This window comes from Globicephala melas, chromosome 7 (assembly GCF_963455315.2).
Source record: "Globicephala melas chromosome 7, mGloMel1.2, whole genome shotgun sequence".
Taxonomy (NCBI): domain Eukaryota; kingdom Metazoa; phylum Chordata; class Mammalia; order Artiodactyla; family Delphinidae; genus Globicephala; species Globicephala melas.
In genome coordinates, this window is record NC_083320.1 from 24,985,073 (window position 1) to 25,000,428 (window position 15,356).

Here is a 15,356-nt window from a genome sequence, read left to right on the forward strand (position 1 = left end):
CTCCATTCCTAAACAGAGGTCATGATTGTAAATAATGCCTTTCTTTGAAAAGCAAAGAGTGCTAGTAATTTCCAGAGCAAAGCAGTGGAATTCCTCAATCATAGAGATTGATTATTATGGGATGGAATGAGCACATATAGTATGCAGACTGGAAAACATAATTTTTATGTGAACATTTGTTATGTATAACAATAAACATATTGTTTGTTTTATATATTTTATTTATTGAATTGCACAAAGATTCAATTTAATAGCTGAATTGAAAAAAATAAACTGCTTTATAAGAATAGGCCATATATATAATGGCATTCCATGTGGTTTTTAATATTATATTTAAAATCTTACCATTTCTGGTATGCCACTATTACAAGTTTATAAACTTTCATTTTAAAACTGTATTTTACCATTTTTAAAATTTATTTTGTCTTTATCACTGGATGGTGTGTATTTATATAATTTTAAATTTTGCCCTTTGAAGATCTGTGTATTTGCAGAAATGTTCAATTCTTACAAATGATTATAAGATGATTTCACTGGAGAAAATATGAGTTTCAGGTCCATTTGCCAATTTTCTGCCTGGATTGTTGTTTTTATATAGCTGAATCAAAACCCTTAAAGAATATAGTGAAGAGCAGAGATAATAACTTATTAACTACACTGTCTCGTTCTTTATCTACATGGGACAAAATTAACAAGTTTCTGAAAAAAATATATAGACTCAATTGCCATTTTATACAAGTTATGCTCTGTGGCAGTTCAGATTAGTTGTGTTATTCAAATCACATTGGAATTTAAGAACACTAGAACAGAAAAATAAAAGCCATAGATACTTTTAGGTCAATGTGTTTGTTGTCATAAGTCTGTTGGTATATTTTCAAATTTATATTTGCTTTTATTTGCAAGTTACTAAGGATTTTTATAAGAAGACAAGCTTAGATAATGCTGTTTAAAAACTGTGATTAACATTAGTCACAGAATCAACTAATGCTATTTTGCTGGCGCACTTTTATAATATCTATAAAAGTCTGTGCATTTGCTCCTTCACTTATGTAATTCACACTTGATTATGGAACTGAAAAGAATTTATAGTCTTTAAGTTTCGAATTCTGATCAGAACAATATCTGTATTATCACGGGACTTTATCACGGGATTGTCCTACTCTCACAATCTCTCTGAAGGCCTGTGCTTATACTTTGACAGTAATATGATATTATAGAGCTCTGTCAATAGACAGGAATAAGCTAGTTATGTTCATGAAAAAGAAAGAAGTTTAAAGGAGAATAGTAAACAATAGGAATGATAGGAGATAAGGTCAGAAAAGAGTCCAGGGGAAGATCATAAAGTACCTTTTATGGGTCACGGTAAAAGTTTGCATGTAATTCTAATTATAAGAGGAATCAATAGAAGGGTTTGGGAAATAATGTAGCCATTTCATAATCTATTTTGGAGATAGATTAGTAAGACTTGTGGTTGGATTGGGTTACAAATAGAAATGACTTCTTGCTCTTTGTTCTGAATATGTGGGTGTATGATAGTGCCATTAACTGATAAAATATTAACTAATATGGGAAAGACTGATGGAGAAGTATGTTGGGAGTGGTAGTTAGTTGTGCCTAATAGGCATCCAAATAGTCAGGAACAGGGTGTTCTGTGTTCTTTGAGATACCCTTGTAAACTAAATCACAAAACCTAATTTTGTGGTTTGGTTTAGCATAACGCTTTCTGGTCCCAACATTGCATTTCAGTTATGCCTTATCAAAAAAATTTGTTTTCTTATGAAGTAGATAAAGTTATTACAAACCTATTTTGCCTATGCAAAGGCTCATCATCTGAGTATTTTAAGTAGAATACATCCTTTCTCGTCAAGATACTCCACAAAAGTTGTTGGACACTAAGTAGTAAGGAGATGCCAATCCAAGATGTTAGGAAACCCCCCAAAAGTTGTGCATTCTTTAGAACCGTTTTATCTTATGGTCAAGACAGATTTTCCAAAGTCCCCCGTTGCGGAGCACAGGCTCCGCGGCCATGGCTCACGGGCCCAGCCGCTCCACGGCATGTGGGATCTTCCCAGACCGGGGCACGAACCCGTGTCCCCGGCATCGGCAGGCGGACTCTCAACCACTGCGCCACCAGGGAAGCCCCTAACTGGTTACTTTGATTCTAGTATTGTTCCTCTTTCATTTAAAAGGAACATATCACTGACTCCCCATTTCTCTGTATCTGTCTCTTGGTATCTCTCTCTCTTTTTCTCTTGCCCCTCTTTGTCTTCTAGCTTGTCTCTCTTCCAACCTATACTTTATAAGGTTTTTAGTTTGGATATTTGGTCAATCATGACTTAACACTATGACATAGCGTTGAGAGTGAAGAAGAAACATTGAAAGTATAATGATTATAAGACTTAAAATAAGAAAAAGAGAAGTACAGGGTAGAGAGAGATTAAAATAATGCCAATGTGTTTAAAGTGAAATTGTTGGATAAATGCAATCATCTGATTGTGAAGACAGAGAAAAATTAGTCCAGGTTGGATTCTCTGTGATACCAATCTTAATGTTTTGCTTTGTGATACTGATCTCAGCACTCTGATTTGATTCACTCTGTTTAAACAGTTCAATTTAGGTATTTTAATTGTGGATCTTTCATTAGCTCTTGCCCCAAAGTCTGAAATTACAATTCCTGGAAATTGAAACTTTTCATAACAAAATAAAATTCCATTAGAAATATAAATATAATATAGAAAATAATTTTAAAATTTCCCATTTATATTATCTCCCATAAAATTCTAAGCAAAGACAGGCTGTATCTAAATGTGTATGTGTTTGGTAATGAGGGGTTGGGAGGTTGAGTGAAAAAGAATTTTGATTAAATCAACATATCTAAACTTTATTTAGTGACTTACAAATGTATAGCATTCTGCATAGTTTTGAGGTAATCAAAAGACTACTTAAATTATTAGGGTTATTTAGTTTAAAAGGTGAAGTGGTAACAGGCGGACTCTGGCTCCCTGCCATGGGCCACAGGAGCAAAGCTGGGTGGGATGGGTGGGGGCAGAAGGTGTCTTTTCTGGGAGTCCTGGGGCCGCTGTTGGGGTCCAGCTTCAAGTGTCTATGGAAACATTGGTAGCTGGGATGAGGGCAACCAGGGACCAGTGGGGGCTCTCTTGCTGGCCCTGTGGGAGCTGGTCTACTGTGACTACTTAAATTATTAGGGTTATTTAGTTTAAAAGGTGAAGTGGTAACAGAGGGACTCTGGCTCCCTGCCATGGGCCACAGGAGCAAAGCTGGGTGGGGGGGGAGACAGAAGGTGTCTTTTCTGGGAGTCCTGGGGCCGCTGTTGGGGTCCAGCTTCAAGTGTCTATGGAAACATTGGTAGCTGAGATGAGGGCAACCAGGGACCAGTGGGGGCTCTCTTGCTGGCCCTGTGGGAGCTGGTCTACTGTGACCCTCCACCCAGCATCATCCACAAGCTGACACGCCTGGACTTGGTGCACTGCCTGGGCCTGGGCCATGGGTCTGGTCATCTTGTGCTCAGCCCTCTGGGTGCCCAGCATATGTCCTGGCAGATAGGCAGCTGGTGACACAATCAGGTGTTCCCATCCTAGACGGTTCCTGTGTCAGACTGGAGGAGATGACATTTGGGAAGATGCTGGAGAGCCTCCTGTGGCTACTGACCCACTGAGTGGCTGCCAGCGCTGTGAACTATGGCTGACCCTGCAAACTGTCTTCAGTGGAGGTTTTTGTTGCCACCTTCTGCATCCAGAGCTTTTTGGAACTTGCTGTCCTTTGGCTGCAGAAGTTTAAGTGGGGCAAGGACTTGCTGGATGTGAACCAACAGCTTCTGGGCAAGTACTTGGCTTGCAGCAGCCTGGAGTGGGTGCCCCAGGCAGGGAAGGAGCTCCTGAGTAGTGCTAAGGGGAGCCCCAGGAGGAGGAAATCGATCCGTTTGATGTGAATTCAGGGCAGGTGTTTGCAAATCCCAACAAGCCCATGGTGACACCTGGCTGCTCAGAGACAGTGTTGACAGTGGGGATGAGTCTGAGAGTCAAGGCCCTGACGCCATGGGCCAAGGACACAGCAGCAGCAGAGGAGAAGGAAAGGCAAGGGAAAGGTGCCTAAGCCAGTGCACCAACAGATGTTTAGAAAGGAATCAAGAAACAGCAAAGATATACTTTCTAGACCTAATGATTGTCCTATGTGCCATGCCATCAGAATCTTGAATGAGGTTTTGAAGAGAGATAAAGTTCTTCCTTTTACTAGTGTCTTTGAATATGTCAGTAATATCAAGGTCGATTACAATTTTATTGGGTGGCTATATGTTATATTGACTTAGATGCAACTTAAATAATTTACAACATTAAAGGTAGAATTAGAAAAGGAATTGCCTTTTTTTTTAAAATCACACGACATTATGCTTAAAATTGAAAAAAAATATTTTTTGTCTTCAAGAATAGTCAAAAATTTAATATGCTAATTTTATTACCCCATTAGTCAGCATTACAGATCCTCTGTTCTATTTTATTTGTTTCCTTACTATTTATTAATTACATACACCTATTTCTTCATTTTTTATAACTATTTTAATTCTTAAAGACAACCCAAGACCTATTTTTTTTTTCTATTCTCTTGTTTCTTTTCAAAACTTAGATCACCTTTGTCTCATTAGGGCCTCGGTGAAATAGCAGTGAGACCTACTAGCTACATCACATTGATACACTGCTGTCAATGAGATAGAGTGATCGATCCCTGCATATAACAGGTTGACAGATAATTAATTTACATCTTCTACAGAACCCAGCATAAAGCTAAACATCTAAGTGCTCCATAAATGTTTGAATTTGATATAAATAGCTTATTATATGTCTAAGGATGCTTCCCTCTAAGTATTTTGATTATATATAACTATTGTCCCCAGTATTCAAAATATAAAATATTATGTGTATTCAGAAACATGGGAGTATGTATATGTGTGTGTATATAGTGCAAATATCACCTGTGATAGATGAGAAAATTATAAAAACAATTTATTGTTAGTCTCTAATATTAATCTTTTTAAAAAAATATATAGTGTTGTTAACGGTGATATTCAAATTGTTTTTTGCATTACGTCTATATTGCCTTTACATTTGCCCTAATTCTTTTAATAATGTATTTCCTTTTATTTCAAAAATAAAGAGAATTAAGAAATAATTTATTTTATATCAAATTATTTTAGTGGTTATTTATTATAAAACCTAACCCCATGATAGTTTTAATGTAGTCATGAATAATCCTATTTTTAATATTTAAATAATGCATTGCTTGAGATTCCTACCATTTGGAAAGTCGTCTCTCTGTCAGTTCCATAGCACCAAGTATTTCTATGGAAAAAAATAGAAATTTACAATATTTACTGTCAATAAACTTTAACTGTGCCAGCAAGGGGGCAGAAATGCAGAAAATTATAGACTTTTAAATGTGTGAATTGCTTGCAAGTTAGAAGGCCTGGGTAATTATGTATCTTAGATGGGTAGTGCACAATAAAACCCAGAGACAATGATAATTGAGGTGACTTCCTCTTGCTTCAGCTCTGTTATCACATAAAAGGAGCAATCTGTTTTTAATCTAAAATTTGACATGAATAAACTTGTTTTATGAGTTTTTCGGTGCTTGCTAAAACAAAGAAAGCAGCAATTTAAGAGAGTTAGGTTTATAACAATCTTTTGAAGACCCTGTAGCTAGAAATTAATCAGAATAATGTTGAACTATTAGAAAATAACTGGAGTAATTAAAAAGCACAAATCGAGTCAAATTACAAAGAGTGAAAGGCAATATCCTTTTTTTTTTTCCTATCATACAACCATGCTAAACTTCCCTTATTATTCATGAAAGAGCTTTTTAGAGTTTATGACTTATGGGGCTTCCCTGGTGGCGCTGTGGTTGAGAGTCTGCCTGCTGATGCAGGGGACACGGGTTCAAGCCCTGGTCTGGAAAGATCCCACATGCTGCAGAGCAACTAAGCCCGTGCACCACAACTACTGAGCCTGCGTGTCTGGAGCCTGTGCTCCGCAACAAGAGAGGCTGCGATAATGAGAGGCCCGTGCACCGCGATGAAGAGTGGCCCCCACTTGCCGCAACTAGAGAAAGCCCTCGCACAGAAACAAAGGCCCAACACAGCTGTAAATTAATTAATTAATTAATTTTAAAAAAAAGAGTTTATGACTTACAATGGCAATTGATCTTTCGCTTTTCCAACACTGCCTTCCAGAATCAAACTGACTTTTGACAAATACTTAGGATGAATGCCAAGAGACTTTTTGGCATAAATAACAACCATTTATGTTTTTACACAATTATTGCAAATTGTGAGAGAAGTTTAATGATTACATCAAAAACTTTATTTTGTTCTACCATTGATACCATAAGTTTGAAATGAATTATTAATCTGTGATTTATCTACCACAAATAATACAAGAGGTTAATAGAAATGCTTTTCATTTCTTATACTTTAGAGTTAACCGTTTCTACTTATTGCACATTGTGGAGGTGAGTCTTACAGAATTGATCACTTCCGGGTGTATAACCTACTAATTGCATGTTCCATGTTCATCATTCTGTTTTTTTTAATTTTGAAAAAAATTATTTATTTATTTATTTTTGGCTGCGTTGGGTCTTTGTTGCTGCGTGCGGGCTTTCTCTAGTTGCAGCGAGCGGGGGCTACTCTTTGTTGTGGTTGGTGCATGGTCTTCTCATTGTGGTGGTTTATCTCGTTGGGGAGTACGGGCTCTAGGCACACAGGCTCAGTCACTGTAGCTCGCAGGCTCTAGAGCGTAGTCTCAGTAGCTGTGGCGCACGGGCTTAGCTGCTCCGCAGCAAGTGGGATCTTCCCAGACCAGGGCTCAAACCTGTGTCCCCTGCATTGGCAGGAGGACTCTTAACCACTGTGCCACCAGGGAAGTCCCATGTTCATCATTCTTGTCTTCAGCTTTCACATCCAATGTGAGGTCATAAGCAATTTAATTCACAAATTGAGTTACCACCCACAAAGTATTTTTATGATAAAACAAGGAAATATTTCCCTAGGAAGTCAGGGTTAATTGTGCGTGTGTGGTTGTTTTGGTGTTTTTTTGTTTTGTTTTCTTTCTTTTTTTTTTTCCCCAGGAAGACATAGCTCTGTAACTTTAAATTTAAAATTCACTTTGGGGAGTTTTAATATTAAAATTAATCACACACAGAGTGATTTTTTAAAATAGACATTTACCTGAATAATTTTGTCACATAAGTTTATAAAATAAATATGTATATGAAACTATTCATGAAATTTAGCCTACATAAAATGAATCCAAATATATTTGTAATTTGACAAAACTTAGATAATACAGGTGAACCAGACAGGGAGGTGATGATCAAGTTACAGCTCATAAATTATGGTCACTGTATATGTGTGAACTGCACCTATCAAAAGACCTTGTCTAGAGCAAGAGAGTTCAAGGGAATGTATGAGGAAACTGGATAACAACATTGCTTGTTCATTTAGATTTCATTGTTTGCTGAATAACTCAATTCATTACAGCTTTGAAGATTAAAATTGAATTAATTTTAACAATACATCTGTGAGGGAGACAGAGGGTAGGATTATCACATTGAGTTGAAGGATACATTGTCTATTTGGAATGGGAAAGTCATACAACATACCAGATTGTAATAGAAAGTATATTTCTATATTCTATCTAGCATCTATCTCAGAGTTTTATATCTTATATACAACTAGGTTTTTGTCAATAGCTAAGAGAGAAAATGCTAGCCAAGATTCTTATGGCTGGTAGGAAAAATATGGCCCTTTATGAACTATAGTTTTGTTAACCTCCATTCCTTGTTTTGGTTGGTTGTGTTCCTTATTTAACTTGGTGGAGAATCTTGGTAAGCTAGCACAAAATGATCTAAATCAAATTCTATTAAGGACTTTATTTTGATTAGTCCCTAAACATTTGTTTTGACTTTTAATTTCATAAATTCTGAATTTCACATTTAGGAAAGTAGATTTACTGAATATACTTTTATATTCTTAACAGTTCTGGAGAATCAAAGCAGATAACCTTGGTTATACAATTAGTCATGACATCGGAAGGGTGACGGGCAATACTCAGTCTCCTAAATTGGTTTACTGCTTTTCCTAGCTGTGTACATCAGCCAGCTCATTGCCATTGCTCATTCCTCTACCTGTTGGTCTCTGTATTACTGTGAATTCTGTCTCCTTTGCTCTCTCCATGTCTCTTTCCCACTCCCTCTGGCCCCTTCAGTCTTATTCCCCTAATGACAACACATATACATATAAACATAACTGCAGTTATGTCTATAAGTGGTTGTATGTGGGTGTTACCTTGAGAAACAGACACATGCCTTCAAATTAGAGAAATAACAGCATACTTACATTGATCATGCCTTCGTTAATTGCATCCTCTCAGGTCCTAGAGGCACTCAACGTTTTCCTCAGGCAGGTGACAGAAGATTTATTGTTATTAGATTCTTACCTATGTACTTTAATCCTACAGTAATAAATGCATGCATTCCCCCAAACTGGAGAGTTCAGTGGCTTCAAAATCCCTCTCTTTAGATAATCATTTTGCATGGTAAGCTACTTATCATAATGTGTAAAACATTAACCTTTAATCTCATATTTACCTTTGTAATAGACTTTACACTAATGAAAAAGTTTCAGGTAGATTAATTGTATTAAAATATAGTAAGTAATATGTTTGAAAATGTGCTTTTAACTTATTTCTCTGAGGCTTATGAAATTGTCATTGGTTTTTATTCCAAGTTGGATTTTCTATTATTCCTTTTATTCTCTTTTTAAAATTTGTATGTTTTGATTAAAATTCAGAAACCAAGCTAAAGAAACACTAGAGAGAAGAAAAAAGTAAATTTCAAGTTGTTCTAGGAAGATTCTATCTTATATAAAATGTAGTATAGTACAGCTGATCTTCTACTTGCTATGAGGATGTTTTAGGGTAAAGGATTTTTAGGAGCAGAAATTCAGGATATATACACAGATTAAAATGGTTCTTTATATAGAGGCTTCCCAGACTTTTAGGCTTTATGAATTAGCAATTTTTTTTTCATTTGTTTGGAGGGACTGGTGTATGGTTGCCAGCTCTCTTTTGCCAAGGAAGGAAGTTAAAAATATCAGCTAGCAATTACTATTAGAGAAGGAATATTTCACATACACACACACACAATGAAGAGAACTTAAACTCAGAATAAAATATATGGGCCTTTACGAGTAATGATACCTGGCAACCATATGCAGGATATTTTTAATATAGATGTTTTTAACATCTGAATGCTGACATGTTATAGCATAAAATTACATTACATGTAATATCTTCATTGAACAATTTTGACAAGTCTGAGCTCTAAATTTGTTGGTAGTGCAACACCAACTGGTGCTCTCTCATTGTTTACTCCTTTACTTTGTTTTCCATCACATTGCTGAAAATCAAGTTTCACAAGTTAATGAAAATAGAAACAATTCTATTAATAAGAGTTATATTAAATTTAAATATTCTGAGAAAAATGAGATAAGCCATAGAAATATGGCCTTCATATCTCCAGGAGTTTACTTCCTTTCCTTTGGACAAGAAAGAAATCATAACATTAGCTAAGGCTGAGAAAAGTGACTCAGTGAAGAGCCTTTCCCCAAACTACCCAGCTTTGGGTTCTAATGGTGGAAAACGTTAACTGAGGATAAAGTAACCCATGAAGACTTCTTAAACTGATACCAAACTGCCAACAATTGGGAATGATGTTCCCATAGTACTTTTTGAAACAAGGTTAAAAATTCAGTAACATGGATGGACCTAGAGATTATCATACTGAGTGAAGTAAGTCAGACAAAGACAAATATCACTTATATGTGGAATGTAAAGTAATAAAAATGCAAATGAACTTATTTTCAAAAAAGAAATAGACCCACAGGCGTAGAAAACAAACTTATGGTTACCAAAGGAAAAAGGGGTGAGGAAGGGATAAGTTAGGAGGTTGGGATTAATATATACGCATTACTATATATAAAATAGATAACTGACAAGGATCTACTGTATAGCACAGGTAACTATACTCAATATTTTTAATAGCCTATAAGGGAAAATAATCTATATACTAAACTGAACTACTTTGCTTCTGTACACCTGAAACATTGTAAATCATCTATACTTCAATTAAAAAAAAAATTTTTAATGTTTATTGCAATGTTACTTGTAACAACCTAAACTTCAATCAATAGAAGTATGGAGTAATTAATTTTGTTATAGGTATGCAATGGAATAATATATAGCAAATTAAAGTAAATGAATGACTGTTTTCAATATAACATGGTTGAAAGATAATGTTGAAAGAAAGAGAAGAGACACAAGAGTGTATAGTCTCTATAATTCACTTGTGTCATTTTATTGATACACAGGTAAAACTAATCTGTGCTTCTAGATGTCAGGTTGCCATTTGAAAGGTGAGAGTGTAGTGACTGTGAAGAGACACAAAGGGAACTCCTGGGCATTGACAGTGCTTTATATCTTCACCTACGTGGTGATTACACAAGTGATTCACGTTGTGAAACTTTATTGAAGTGTATATTTATGATTAGTTCACCCTTCTATGTATATTTCAAAAATATATTTATTTAAGAATTAAGTATCCAAATACAGGGAATGTAGTATTAAAACTAGCTAAAGTGTTCTTTTTTCCTGCCCAGCAAATTGGGACTTCCAACTCAGGACTCCAAGATTTTTTAGATAATAAAACTACTCTGATAATCATCTCTGTATTTTCTCACTGAGAATAGATTTGTAGTTTCATAAAATCTAGGTCTTGATTTGTTGTTGTTCTTGTTGTTAATAATTTATATTCTCAAGCTACGAATTGAGAAAATTCAGAATACCATAACATTATTCCTTTGGTTGATATGATCTACCTTTACCCCCAGGGCTATATTTTGAATTGTAGGTTGTTAAGAATAAGAACATATCTATTAAACAAGAAACTAAAGCTCCCCTTCCCAAACACACACAACCATACTCATAGAGGAATCTTGCAATGACTCCTTTTTGAGTCATTGTAACTAAAAATTCATTTATTATTGAGTCTTTGTCATATATTTACACAAATTGTGGTAAACATAACAGGATTGTTGTCTCTCATTGAGCATAAACAGTGAAAAGTCCTAAGCAGAGGAAAAAAAAAAACATATTTCTGATACTTGTAAGGGAGGTTTTGGTGTGTGTGCTTGGGAATGAGGTAAGAAGAATAAATTGGGGATATTTGCTTCTGCCTGGGAGTCAATAACTATTTTTACATAAAGGCAACAGTTCAGGGTGTTGCCTCCATGTAACTGGGGAGTCTGTACTTCTTTTTGCTAAGAAAGAAGCTAATGACCTCCAGACCTGGGCCATCAAGAAGTAATGAGTTTGCCTAGTAGAGTACTGGTCTGAATCTGCCAGGGGTCACCAGTAGATTATAAACAGCCATGAGGGTTGTCTTTTTTTTTTTTTTAACATCTTTATTAGAGTATAATTGCTTTACAATGGTGTGTTAGTTTCTGCTTTATAACAAAGTGAATCAGCTATACATATACATATATCCCCATATCTCTTTCCCTCTTGCGTCTCCCTCCCTCTCACCCTCCCTATCCCACCGCCCTAGGTGGTCACAAACCACCAGCTGATCGCCCTGTGCTATTCGGCTGCTTCCCACTAGCTATCAGTTTTACATTTGGTAATGCCATTTTTAATGTAAGTCATATAAGTAGACTTAAGTGGTTTTCCAGAGTCATACGACTGAAGTTATCACCTTAGAATAAAGGGCTTGACCTAAAATGGATAAAGAATAGATTCCCAATTAAAAGAAAAGCAGCATAAACTGCTCACTCTGAACCTATCAACTCATTGACAGAGTACAAGTAAGTGAAGGAAAGAAAGAGCAAGATTTGTGGTTGATTCAGTCTCTTTCTCACCAATAAATCATGTAAGGATCTGGTCTGCATGTCCAGCTCAGAGCCACATATGCATTAAGAAGCTCTGTGGAGTCCCAGAGGCTGGTCTACTCAATGCTATTCTTTATATCACCCTCAGAAATAAGACCTGTGTCTCCTCAAGCAGAGAAAAGGATGATAGTGGAAGAGAAGCACAAACTGACAGGACTAGACCCAATAATAAGTTGTGGTGATAAGTCTATCAGGCCAACCACAATTTCATTAAAAATTTTTGAAGTGAAGATAGTATGCCACTGGTGGTATCTTTATTTTTTATTTAATTTTATTTTATGGGGAAGATCTCTAAATTCTAGCCACCAGTAAAAGCAGCAGAGAAGGGATCATGCAACTCACTCACTTTCTTTTTAGACAGTATTCAGCTAAGAAAAGCCTAATCTCTTGGAGTGAACAGTAGGATTCCAAAGGAGAAAGAGTGAAAGATCTTTTTTTTTTTTCATTTATTTAGACAAACTACTATTACAGTAAACTAAGATAACCTCCCCCAGATAAAATATCGAAGCTTTTATGTAGGGTAGTGTTTTCTAGTTTAAGGCCAGTGTCGGCATAGACTTAGCATAATATCTATCATCTTTTCTATACAAGTCTTTCTCAACTTACAGTGGAGTTACATAACCATCATGGGTTGAAAATACCTTAATTTGAAAATGCATTCAATATACCTAACCAACTGAACATCATTAAGCCTAACTTAAATGCGCTAAGAATATTAGCCTACAGTTGGGCGATATCATCCAACTCAGAACCTAGTTTATAATAAAGTGTTGAATATCTCACGTAATTTATTGAATACTGCACTGAAAGTGTAAAACAGAATGATTGTGTGAGTACAGAATGGTAGTAAGTGCATCCGACGTTTAACCCCCGTGATTAGAGTGTCTGACGGGGAGCTGCGGGTTGCTGCTGCTGCCCAGCATTAGAAGAGGGTATTTTGTACCACATATGGCTAGCCCAGGAAAAGATCAAAAACCTTGAAGTACAGTTCTTACTGAATGCATATTGCTTTTGCATCATAAAGCAGAAAAATCCATCGATCCATTATAAGTCAGGGACTGCCTGTATTAAAACATATGATACTGACCCTGAGTCATTAAAAGAAAATGTAAGTATAGTCCTCATTTACTGTTCTTTTACTGCAAGTCAGAGGGCTTTTCCATGGCTTGAGCATGGAGCGATGTGTGGAAAATACTGATTTTGGATGATTAGTCTGCTAATGATAGATGGATTAAAATTTGAAGATATTGGAAGTGTTCAGGACCCAAAACAGACTGACATTGAATTGAATGATGAGGACCTAGACTAGACTATAAGCAGTGGAAACTGAATGGAAGTTATAGATAATGACAGCAATAATACAATGTGTGTTGAGGCTTATTAATAATTTTAACTGTTTTATGTGGCTATTTCACCAAATGTCCTTATAGCAGAGAATATCAACACAGACCTTATCGAGATTAATAAAAGCACCTAACAAGGTGGATATTATTCCGAGTGCTTCATAAAAGTAAAATGTAGAATGCTTAGCCTCTGGTCATATCTCTTCTGCTTTTGAAAAAAACAAAAATTCTTAAGAAACTATTCTCAAAAAATTGGTATTGAAATTGCTGTATTCTAAACATTCAGCACATGTATTTCTTGTGTGCTTTTTCACTTACCCTCTCATCACAATGAGACAAAAACATCTTGAAGACAAGGACCATTTTATGCCCTCTTTAATTCCTAAGGATAATTGAAAATTTCAGTTTTTTCCTTCCTATGTTGGGGGGAAAAAAAGAACCAACAAAACAACAGTTTTCTTCTACTGTTTTTCTTTCCCCCCTGAGTCTGGTGTGAGTCTCACACAAAATACCCACATTTCTGACAATTCTGGCCACCAACTGAATGCAGGTTTTTCCCCCACACCAAGTAATTCTCTGTGACACCGGCTGGGTGTCCTACAATTTAATTTGTTCTAACATTATCTCCTTGAAGATAGCATCAGATTCCAAAGGTTAAGGAACAGTCCCACAGTTCTGCCTCCCCCTCCATTTCAGATTCCAGTTGTAAACCCAGGTTATCACCTGTGCTTCTTACCAACCAGCTATAGATCTAATGTTCCAAAAACTTTCCTCCTTGGACTCTTATTAGTTTGCTATAGCAGCTCACAGAACTCAGAACACTTAATGTTTATCAGTTTATTAAAGGATCTGATAAAGGATACAGATGAACATCTAGATGGAAAAGGTGCATAGGGCCAGGTATGCGGAGACGGGTGTGGAGCTTCCATGCCCGCTCTGCTCCCACTCTCCCAGAACTTCCACGTGTTCACCAACCTGGAAGCTCTCTGAACAACAATTACTGGAATATTATAGAGGCTTCCTCATATGGGCATGATCAATTATTACCTGCATCTCCAACCCTTTTCCCCTCTCTGGAGGGTGAGGGGTGAGGCTGAAAGTACCCAGCTTCTAACCATGGCTTAGTCTTTCTGGTGACCAGCTCACCTCCGAGGAGCCCACCCAGAGTTGCCTCATTACAACAAAAGATGCTTCTAGTCTTTTATCACTTAGGAATTTACGAGGGTTTTAGGCGCCCTGTGTCAGGGACAGGGTCAAAACCAAATATTAGAACAAGAGATGCCACTTAGTCTTCTCATCACTTAGAAAATTAACAAGGGTTTTTGGATCTCTGTGCCAGGAACTGGGGACAGATATATGTATATAAAATAGTACTCACTGTAAGATATACCATGTGATTCTGATAAATAAGGTTCAGTTTTACAGTAACCATGTTAGTCAACTCACACGTATTTCTTGTTTATCATATTTTAAAACTTTTGACAAATCATTTTTTAATATAAACATGAAAGAGAAGTAAGGGCTACTAGTCTAGCAAAGGAGGAAACTATACTGGATTCAAAATAATTGAATCCACTAGATGCTTTGCTTCTGCTGTTTTGACCTAGTGCAGATTTTAAAATTATTTTCTGGATTGAAATGTATTAAGGAAATTTAATTTCTGAACATATTTTTTGGATGTAATTTTCCATTCTGCCTTTTTTCCCTACCAAATTTATTTTCATTGGATACATTATTTTCCTTGTAGATCTTAAAATGATGATTTGCTTCATTAGTACATATTATCTGATGGGTTTTCTCATTTGTGAATTTTCTTTTATAAAGCTTTCATTTTTTAACAGAGTCCCATTTTCTCAGGTCAGATTTTGTGCATTTTCTGTCAGTTTTTATTCAAAACAAAATTTGTTGTATGCCGTTTTATCTGTTATTAGTTTTATTGCAGGTTGATTAGTTCTAAAAGTATAATTCATTTCAAATATGAGTCTCTGAAACAATTTAGATCA

General features: G+C 36.1%; 1 protein-coding gene and 1 pseudogene across 1 annotated transcript in view; both read left to right on the forward strand.

Annotated features, from left to right (window-relative positions):
* The window catches only part of LOC138842763 (18S rRNA aminocarboxypropyltransferase pseudogene), a 32,089-nt pseudogene extending 27,875 nt beyond the window's left edge, over positions 1–4,214 (forward strand).
* Positions 1–15,356, forward strand: part of ERBB4 (erb-b2 receptor tyrosine kinase 4) — a 1,112,005-nt gene that overhangs the window by 667,542 nt on the left and 429,107 nt on the right. The window lies entirely within an intron of this gene.